Source organism: Macaca mulatta, chromosome 4, assembly GCF_049350105.2.
Source record: "Macaca mulatta isolate MMU2019108-1 chromosome 4, T2T-MMU8v2.0, whole genome shotgun sequence".
In the NCBI taxonomy this organism is placed as follows: Eukaryota; Metazoa; Chordata; class Mammalia; order Primates; family Cercopithecidae; genus Macaca; species Macaca mulatta.
The window spans coordinates 148,378,175-148,388,213 of record NC_133409.1 but is presented as its reverse complement, the minus strand read 5'-3'; the positions used below and the strand labels follow the sequence as shown (position 1 = coordinate 148,388,213).

Here is a 10,039-nt window from a genome sequence, read left to right as displayed (position 1 = left end):
CCCAACTCCTGTCTGCATGGAGTTGGAGCTGCCACCACCAGGTCTGGTCAGGGGCCAGGGTAAATCTAGTTCATACTGTCTTCTCTGGGTGAATAGTTTGAGCCCACTGGGACTACCTGGGAATTGAAAAGATGCACAGGAAAAGTACTTTATACACTCGGATGTCTACTCTCTCAAATATTGCAAGAATTTTGTAAGGACAGGGTGGCCTGGCTTCACACTCACCGGCAGGTGCTGCCCTCAAGGGGCTGCTTCTCCTTTCATGTAGAAGAGGGTTTCTCAGGTTCTGCTGGTGAACCAAGGTCACTGAGTACCATCTTTATTGGCACTCCAGCCCGTTTGACCCAGGGCTAGAACCCAGCCCGGGCTGGGACAATGCCTTCTGGCTGGCACCCAAAGCAATAGGTGGGAGAGATCTGGTGGGAGTCACGTGTCTGCCCAGGTGAAAAGATTCCAGAAATTACCCACACATCATTTTCTCCGTGAATTAACTGAGCATTTAATTCCTGAAAGCTTTGATCTGCGAAAGGACCTGGCTTGATTCTTTCAGAATCTCTCAGTGCTGTGTTATTGCAATAGTAATTTTCCTTCTGATCAGAGGTCATTGGAATGGAATGGAACTATATGGAGGTCTCTTGGATTGAGAAGTGGAAGAGTCTCTGTGCGCTGTCTTATTCCACACTTTCAGAGCCAAAATCCAGAAAGAAGGGGCAGTAACCCTCATAGGTACTTCACTCCCAGGAAACCCCCTCTTCACTACAGGTTGAGTCAGAGACCTAGTGAGTGCCTCGGACTCCCGCAGGCAAGGCTTAGTGGTTGGTGATCAGTGTGGATGGGCAGGAGGGTGGACTAAGCAGAGTCACAGTGGGCTTACCAATCTGTGCAGGGCTGCTGTGGCATGGGGGTAGAAGCTAGCTGGCTTCATTTTTGAAGAACTTTTAAGTCCATGAGCCTCTGGATTTCAACAAGGGTGTAGGATGGCCAGGGAAGCATGCTGGGCCTTGGCATTTCTATGTTAGTTGGAAGCATCAGGCTCGAGGCATCTAAACACAGACTTGGGCAGGTGCTGTGAAGAGAAGGACCACCTAACATTAGAAACTTCAGTGGAGGTAGTGAAGGATATGCAGTCTCCTTGGGGATAGAGGACAGAACTTCTTTCCTAGGGAGGAAAGGAGGGGGTCCCTTGGCTGGAGCGCAATGTGGCCTCTCTGGGCAGAGTAGGTGGTTCTTGGCTGGAAGGAAGGCTGAAGGGTAGCTGGGATGGGGCTCCAGACTCCGTCACATGTCCTGCCATTTAGAATGGCGACTATGGAAACCTCCATCTGACCAGTATTTGGAGAGACTTTAGATGGATGATGGGCTCAGTGGCTGATGGCCAAGTTAGGTGGCTCTCTTATCCACAGGGATCAGCATTTCTTAGCCTCTATTGAGAGGTGCCCAGACTCCAAGAGCAGGACACACTAAGTGAATGAAGAACTAGAACCCTTCCTCATGCATCCAGCAAGAAAACATTGCCTGGCACACATTCCTGGATGTGGGGGGGGGAGGCGTGCCTCTGGAAGCCAGGGGTGGGCTTGGCCAGGCAAGGGTGGATTGGTCAAAAGCCAAACTGTCCTGACCCTCCCCTGTCCCCCTGGCTGTGGCCCAGAGGCTTACTTTCTCTCTCCAGTTACTGGTAGGAGGCTTTTGAGTGTCCAGCTGAGAGGAAGCATGGCATCTGCAAAGGCAGAGTGTAGGGCTATAACCTTGGTAATCAGTGAGAGAGAGGGTGAAGGCCTCTGCATCCTGCTTCTTCCCCATCAGTGTATGCTGAACCCAAGGTCTCCTGGTCTCAGAGGGGCCAGCGCTGGGAGTGAGTGCTTTCCTGTTATTATTTCTAGATTGGCTAGAAATACAGACAGGGCCAAGATCAGGTGTCTCATAAACACACGTTCCTCTCCCCTACTGCCTGCCATCCTTTCCCGGGCTTCCTAGGCCTCTTCTCAAGGCCTCTTCTCAAGGCCCTCTGGCCCAGGCCTGCTGTAGCAACGTGGAGAGCTCTTCCTCCTCTGCTTCATCCAATCAAACCCTGCCCTCTGTTCAGGTCTCAGTTCCAATGCCATTCCCCTGATAACATGTTTCCTTCAGGCAAGGCAGCTGCCAGGGACATGTCTGTGAGCCACTCCCTCATGGCACCCAGCACAATTTGAAACCCAACATTGATCTGTGTGATTATTTGATTAATGTCTCCCTTGCCTCCAAGACAGACCTCGCCTAATTCAGCTGAACATCTTCCCCGGCCTCTGGCACATAATAGGTACTCAATAAATATTTGTAGAATGCATGAATGCCAGGGTCGATGTGAGTTCTCTCCTTTTCCGCACACTCACCTGTGTAGATCCTCGTTCATTGGGCAGTTGGCTTGAATGACTTGGCTGCCCTGTACCACGAGGCGAGGTGGCCCAGGGAGAGAAGAGGGGTGAGGTGCAGAGGGAGCGGGAGATCCATCTGACTGCCTTGGGCATAAAGATGACGGAGGAGGAAACCCAGAGAATCTTCAGAACAACAGCGAAGGGCTGGCAGAGGAAGATGGCCCAGTGTCAGGAGGACGGGGAGTGAGAGGAGGTTCAAGAAGAAGACCAAAAGAGTAACATAGCGAGAAATGTCTGTGCTATTGTGGGGGGGCTGGGGACAGAGTTGGAAGGGGCGGGCAGGGCTGTTGCTGCAGATGCCATGAGGGAAAGGTTATTGGGCGGTGGCCCAGGCATGGGCAGAGGCACCCTCGAGGGCTGAGGTAAAGTGCACACCCAGCATAAAGAAAAGGAAGGGAACCGAGGGTTTTAAAGCTGGTACAACCTTTCTGGAGGGCCATCTAACAAAAATATTTAAATAGAAATAAAAAGCAGAGGCATTTTTGAGACTCTCTCCAACAGAAATAATACAGAACTCCGTGAGGATAAGCATGCAGGGATAGTTGTGGCAGCCTGGCAGTGTTTAAAAACATGGGGAACAACCTGCGTGCCTGCTAAATGGGGAGCCCTTAAACTCATGGCACAGCCACAGAATGGGGTGCAGTGCAGTCTCACAGAGTGTGGCTGGGCATATACACTGATCTGATGTGGAACCATGTTGGTACATGGCTTGAAATGAAGCAAGCTGCAGAATAATATGTGTACTGGGATCTCATATATGTTTTTGAAACCAACTTCTACTTGTGTACATAAACCTACATTACGTTTGCATGTAGTAAACAGCGGAAGGACACATGCTCCACCTTTAACACCATTCAGGGCAGGGTAAGAGGGACTCACACATTTGACTCTCTCTTTAGTGTTGTTGAAATAAGCATGGATTTCTTCTGTAATAAAAAGGAATAGGAAAGGTTGTAGGATGTGGCAACAAAAAGGGGGCTGAGTCTCTGGGGGATGAGACCCATGAGCTGGTGGGAGAGGAGGCCAATTACACCAGATGAGATGGACAGGAAGGGTGGGCGGGCCTTCCACAGACTGTGAAGATCCTTCCAGAGGTTTCTGATAAATGGCGATTTTCAAAGAGGACGCTAGCTTAAGGAAGGGGGATAGTGAAGGGAAGGTATAAATCTGACGGGAGGTAGGCTGTGGGGAGGGAGGCGAGGGCAGAGGGAACTTAACAGAAATCTGGGGAGAGGGATACTTGGCTGGAGGGCCAACCTGGGGTGAGCAGAAAGGCTGGCGTATCCCAAAGCCCAGGCAAAGGCATAACCCTACAAAGGGGCAAGGAGCACATTGGAGGTAATGGGAGACATGGACAGACGACGTGAGGTTGGCGGGTTGGGGGGAGTTCACAATTGATGGCCGAGGTGTTTATCAGTGAACTAAGAGTGGATGTTGTCAACTGATGGGGATGAGGGTTTGAGGGTAATGATAAATTCTGGGAATTTGGGGAAAAGGGCCAACAGGGGTTAGCAGAGGGGGGCCCGCCCTGCCGAGCAGTGATGGAAGAAGCTGGTAGTTATGCATTTTTCTCTTAGCAGAGCTAAAGGGCAAGACTTGAGAAAATGAAAGGTCCACTGTTCCAAGGTTGGAGACCAGCAAGGCAAGCCCAGCATAAAGAAAAGGGAACCAAGGGTTTTAAACAGATTGACCCTGAGGTAGAGAAAAAACATAATATGTAACTGAAGAGCTTCAAGTTGGGATGAGCAGCCATAACATGTTTCCAGAGAAGGGAGTGGTGGGGAGCCAAGGTGGGGGCTCCGTAGGTAATGCTGGGTTCAAGGTTTGGCTGTGGGGATGGATGGCAGAAGTGGAGATGAGCAGCAGGTCTCCTTGGGGGTTGATAAAATTGTTTAGGCTGATAAGTATTGGGGCAGAAATGAAATTGGTGAGTCTGAGGCCAGAGCCCTCCATTCATTCATTCAACAAATATTTATTGAGCATCTACTACGTGCTAGGCATTGTTCTAATAAGCTCCTGTGGGGATGTAAATGTGGAAGTACACTGGGTTGTTGATAGATGAAGATGGGAAGAAGACGGTCATGTGACATGAGAGGGCTCCGAGAGGAAGAGGAAGCATCACCAAAGAGGGGTTAGAATGGTCAGGAGTGGAAGGAAAGAAGCCAGTAAGGCACAGTCCTGGAGTCCTTGCCTGAGGGAAGATAGAAGAGAGAAGAGCCTTACTGTTTCTTTCAGAAGAGTTGGAAGAGGAGCCACCCTCAGGGAAGGACAGGTTTTGGATAAGGGGAAGAGACGCCAGGAAGTGAGTGTCTGCGGCTTCCTCATGCAATGTGGCCTGCCTTCCCAATCCCCTCTGGGCTCACAGGCTGCTACCCAGCCAAGGGGAGGGACAGGGTAAAGATCAGGGGACATCCGTCCTCAGATACCACAAGGCTCCATCCCCAGGATTATGGCACTCTGCTCTGTGACCAGCTCTGGATTTTGGCCCTCACACTGAATGCAAATACAGAGAAACAAGAAGGCTCAAGATGAATGGGCCGAGCAGATACAGTGCCAAGAGACAGGGGTCCCTGAGGAGCCCTACGTGGTGAACACAGAGGAGCAGAGGCCCCAGGACATTCCTGAGGGAAAGTGTAGATGCACACAGTGGCAGGGCTGGAAGACAGTCATACACAGAGGGAAATGTGACCCTTAAAGAAGTCAGGGCTACTGCAGGGCAACCAGTAGACACATCTGGTTCCACCAAGTCTTAAGGGATCCCGTTAGATGGCAGCAGTCCCTCTGATGGCTTCTTCCTGTCGTTGGGCCACTCTGAAGCAGGGGAAAGAAGAGGTCCAGGGGGCAGTGGTGGGGTCAGTGGTGCAGAAGAGCCTGGGTGGAGGTGGCTGGTGATGACTCGATGGCCTGGGCTCACTCTGTGGCTCTCAGGGAGGCTGCCTTTCCTTCCACCTCGACACACTGGCTCTCTCCCACATTTTACTTTTCAGATTTTTCTAGCGTCACCTGCTTTTTCACCAGTCCCATTCCCTCTACCACCAGCCATGTCATTTGACTTGAGTATCCTGGTCTTCGTCATTTGGCTTGACTATTCTGGTCTTCATTCCCTGTCCCTTGACGTGTGGGTGTGGCAGGTCCCCTATGCACTTCTGTCCATCAGCATGACAACTGCAATCAAGTTCTGATTTTTAGGTTCCAAAGGAAGCTGTGGATGACCTGGAGCCTTTGGCTTCTCCGCCTAAGAAGATTCCGCTTAGGCAGGCGGGCTGCTCTGAGTCTGGAATGGTCTTTCTGGAATGGCTGGAGGCAGGAGCCATTTGTGGGGATGTGGAAAGTCATTGGTGGAAATGTTTTCCTCCCTTTGTCCTGAAAGCCTTTGGGATGCCCTCAAGGCTGGGCGGTGTCCCCATCAGCCAGCCCGAAGGTGATGGGCTGTCGCCCTTTCTTCTCCCAGCAGGGAAGGGGAGAGAAGGAGAGCCGAAGTGAGGCATGGGAGTGAGACCGCGGTGGGAAAAGAGGACGCTGGAAGGAAGATCTACTTTTCCAGTCTGCAGGTGGCCCCCAAGGAGCCACAGTAGGTCACGGTGGGGAAAGTGCAAAGTTGCTTAGAAGAGGGTCCAGGGTGGAAGGTGGAAAGCAGAAAGTCCTGGAAGTGGATCGGCTTCCAGGGTCAGGAGTGGGAACGTGGACTTGTGCTCACCTCACCTGCAGTTAAACTCCGAGGGGCTCCTTTGGGGAGAAAGAAGGGACACCGTTGTGGAGAATAGGGCTCCTTCCTTTCTCCTCCCCACCTCCCCACTGTGCAAATGCTGGGGGTCCGAGCAGTTAGGGTTGTCAGAAGGGCCTCACAGACAGCACTAGCGGTTTCTTGGGGGTTAGGAGGTGTGTCTTGAACCTGGGCCATGAACTGGAAGTGTGGAGTGACTTCTTACCTGGCCACGCGCCCCTCGCTGTGCCCCCACCGCCCACCATCATCCCTCCCGGGGCTTGGCCTTGGTCAAGGCCCATTCTGGAGCCTTGGGCTCCGCTCATGAGTGCACACTGCTTTCTGCTGGGACCAGCAGGCTCACGGTTGCCTGGAAACCATTCTGATTTTTCACAAATCTTTGCCTACCTTTCATTCACCACACACAGGAAGAGCCCACAGCTGGCAATGCTGTGCACACTGTGTGGCCTGGAATATAAGAAAGGCCAAAGCTAGAGCTTCTGCCAGGGCAGGGACACTAAGGACAGGCTTGCAAGTCAGTCACAGGACTAGGCCTCTCGGCTGCTGGGCCCCCAGTGGGGTCCCCTTGCTTCCTCCATTATCCTTATAGGGCTCTCTCTGAGTGCATCTAAGCCCTACTTCAAATTTATTTTTAGCATAGAATACTCTCCAGAGAGAAGAGCTTACCTGCTTTACTCAACGGGTTCTTGCAGCCCAAGGGATGCCTTAGCCTTGTTATTGTAGGATTCGTAGGCTGATTCATGATCCCTGCCGACATATCCTTAAAAGACTGGATAGATGCTACACACAGCTCAGCCCAGCCCTCTTCTTTCTAGAACACCCCCATTCTCCCCATCCCCAGCTGCCTGGCACCCTTCTCTGGACTAGAAAAAGCCTTGTAACATCTTGCTTCACTGACAACAGAATGAGTGGGTTTCCTGTGCGGAAACACCTTGCTTGGGTGAAGTGTCAGATGAGGCTCTATTTTGCTTTCAGTTGGTGGCTCCACTCTTCTGTTGGCCTCCTGTGCTCAGGGGCGCCCGGATCCTCCCCCTTATCTCAGGGCCACACCTTACACTTGTCGACTCGGAATCTGTCATTTACTTCCCTGCGCCCTGGGCTGGTCCTTCTGCAGCTTCTCTCCCTGTGGTTGGAAATCTAACCACCCACAGTTGTCATTTCTCTTTTGTGTATCCCATTTCCCCATTGAAAATAGCATTCAATAAGACCGGTTCCAGCATGCCTCCTCTGACCACCCCACTGGTAACAGTTCTGCACTCAGAAACACATGCTCAGCCCTGCTTTGGGGTTTTCCTTTTGGTAAACCATTTCTCTTATCCTTACAAGTTTTTGAAACATCATCTTTCCGTCTCAGATTTCTTCCTCCTTAAAAACCCAGCCTCCAGGGAGCTGCCTGTTTCATCTTTACCCCACGTCTCTAGTGGCTTTCTTGCTTAGCCAGGTGACACTTTTCAGACAGTTTAGGGATGGCATCAAGTGGGGAGGAAGGCAGGCTCGCTGGATCCTGCCCACCCCTGCCTTGCCCTTAGCCTTCCCTGCGGTGGTACAAACACACAGACCCTCTCAAGTGAGGGCTTCACTGGCAATTCATCCAGACAATACAAAAGGAGGGTCAATAAGGGGAATGGACGAAGGCTCCAGGAAGGTCACTGGGTCCTTCGAGTTTACTTCCTGGTCCCTACTGCAATGTCCATGACGATCCTCAGTCTGTCTTGGATGTCTTGAATGGTGCTGATGCAGTCCCCCTGTTTCTGCTCTTTCTCACATTCTTCTCCAGGCCCTGTTCCCAGCAAGATCCCTGTGCCCGATATCTTGCGTTTGCACTGGAGAGGCCCTGGCTGCGCCAGGAGAATGAAGTCGGAGAGACATCTCTCCAGGCATCTCCCTGCTGACTGGCGTGGGCTGCCTGCATCCCTCAGGGGAAGGCATGGCTCTGGCCTGGCTGCCCTCTCTGAGTCTGTTCATTGTATAGGGAACCTTCTTTACCCACCTTGCACACCCTTGCTCTTTTAGGTTGTCTTCTACTCACGGCAGCAGGTCCAAACTTTTGTCATGATAAAGAGTCAGATCACTGAGCTTTGCTGAAAATACCTGGTTTGGTAGGGTCTCGGCTCCTGCTGGCTCCCTGACAAATACAGTCCTTCTCTCCAGTGTCTCAACCTCTTAAATCCAGGTTTCCTCTCCGTACATGGAAAAACCACATGCTCTGCCAGCAATTCTAATGCACCGTTCAGGCACTTGGGGAAGCGCACCTCACCTAGGATGACGCGCACCCTGGAGGCTTGGGAGGGACAGACTGTTTGCTCTGCAGCCCACCTGCCAAGGTTTTGCTGAGCTCTACACTGTGTAGCTTGTATTGCGAAAACACTTGTTGGCTTATTTCCTAAATGCAAAATTCAATGTGCTTTGATTCAAAAGGAAACTCCCTGAGATTCTGAGGCCCTTCTGGGACCTCTAGGTAGAATGGCTAGATAGGAGGCCTGAATTCCGGGAGAAGGGTGGGACCAGGGATGGGAGAGGTGTGAGAGTTTCCCACATTCTGTCTTAAGAGAGAAGCCCCAGAAGGAAAGAGATGAACCCAGAATGTTGGAGAAAGTTGTCATTAAGAGGCAGTTGGAGGAACTGGTTTAAAAAAGGTGAAAAAAGGGTGGGGTCGGGAGTAGAGAGAGCAATTAGGAAAAGTGGCACTCCGGGAAGTCAAGGGACAAGTCTCAACAGAGAGCATGGATGACGAAGTCAAATGCCACCTAGAGATTTTGTGCTGGAGGCCTGAGCAGTGTCCTGTGGATTTAGCAAGGCTGCTGGTGAGCTCAGCTCAAGCTGCTGCTGTGGGGTGAGTGGAGGGCATATTGGTCCCCCCAGGAGGGAGGGAAGGAGTGGCCCACTAGCAGCCTGAGTGGAAGATGCCCTAGAGAGGGCAGGGGCTGAGGATTTCTGGATCGAGGGAGAAGACTGCAGGGCTCAAATCCTGGAGAGGCTGGGGAGGAGGGTCCAGGGCCAGACCTTGGGAGACAGGAGGTCCTGTCAACTGGCACATGGGAGGGTCAGGAGGCAGGCGAAGGCCGCTAGGCTCTGGGCCTCCTTTCCTCAGTGAAATAGCTGCTGAGGATATTTTCTGAGTTTCTGGCTAGTGGTTGCAAAAAGCCCAGAGGAGGTTGCAGGAGGTGAGGCAGCTGATCAAAGCAAGTGGAAGGGCAGGCCCCAAGGCCCAGCTGGAGAGGGAGGCAGAGGTTCCTGGCACTGTGGCTGTGCGGGAGCAGCTTTCCGGCAGTCTGAGTGCCTGTGGAGCTGGGGTGTGAAGGCAGAGCGGACACTGGCCTGGGTTGAGGATTGTAAGGAGGCTGAGCTGAGCTGTAGGGACAAAGGCCCAGCGATGTGGATGCTGGTGACAGGAGCTCCAAAAAGTGAAGGAAGGAAGGGAAGCCTGGATGTTGAGAACCCAGAGAGACCCTGGAGCTCTCCATGAGATTGGAAAATGGGAACCGTTTTTTTGTTTGTTTGTTTTTTGTTTTTTACAATGACTATTTGATTATCTTTGTAATCAGCAAAAAAAAAAGTTGAAAAGTCAAACTGCCTGAATGCCCGTTAACAGTATAATGGATAAATAAATTGTGTATTTCTACAACGGAATACAACCGCATGATACAGCTTCCAAATGTAACTGTCACACATAAAAGGGCTAAATATTATTAGCAATCATTTGTGTAAGGTTCAAAAAACAGGCAAACGTAATCTGTGGGGTTAGATTTCAGGTTAGTGATTACATTTGGGGAGGGAGATCACAGAAAGGTCCAGGGAGGGAGGCTGGTACTATTCTGATTGCTGACCTAGATGCTAGTCACATGAGTCCACTCAGTTGTTGAAATGCACTGGCCTGGAAATTTATGACACGTGTGTGCATTTT

The 10,039-nt window shown here is 51.5% G+C and overlaps 1 long non-coding RNA gene across 1 annotated transcript; it reads right to left on the bottom strand.

Annotated features, from left to right (window-relative positions):
• Nucleotides 1-4,363: 4,363 nt before the first annotated feature.
• On the bottom strand, nt 4,364-7,049 carry LOC144340674 (uncharacterized). The gene is made up of 2 exons (XR_013416920.1): nt 6,802-7,049; nt 4,364-6,137 (listed from the first exon to the last, which is right to left on the bottom strand). It is a non-coding gene; the product is annotated as an uncharacterized LOC144340674 (long non-coding RNA).
• Between the last annotated feature and the right edge of the window lie 2,990 nt (nt 7,050-10,039).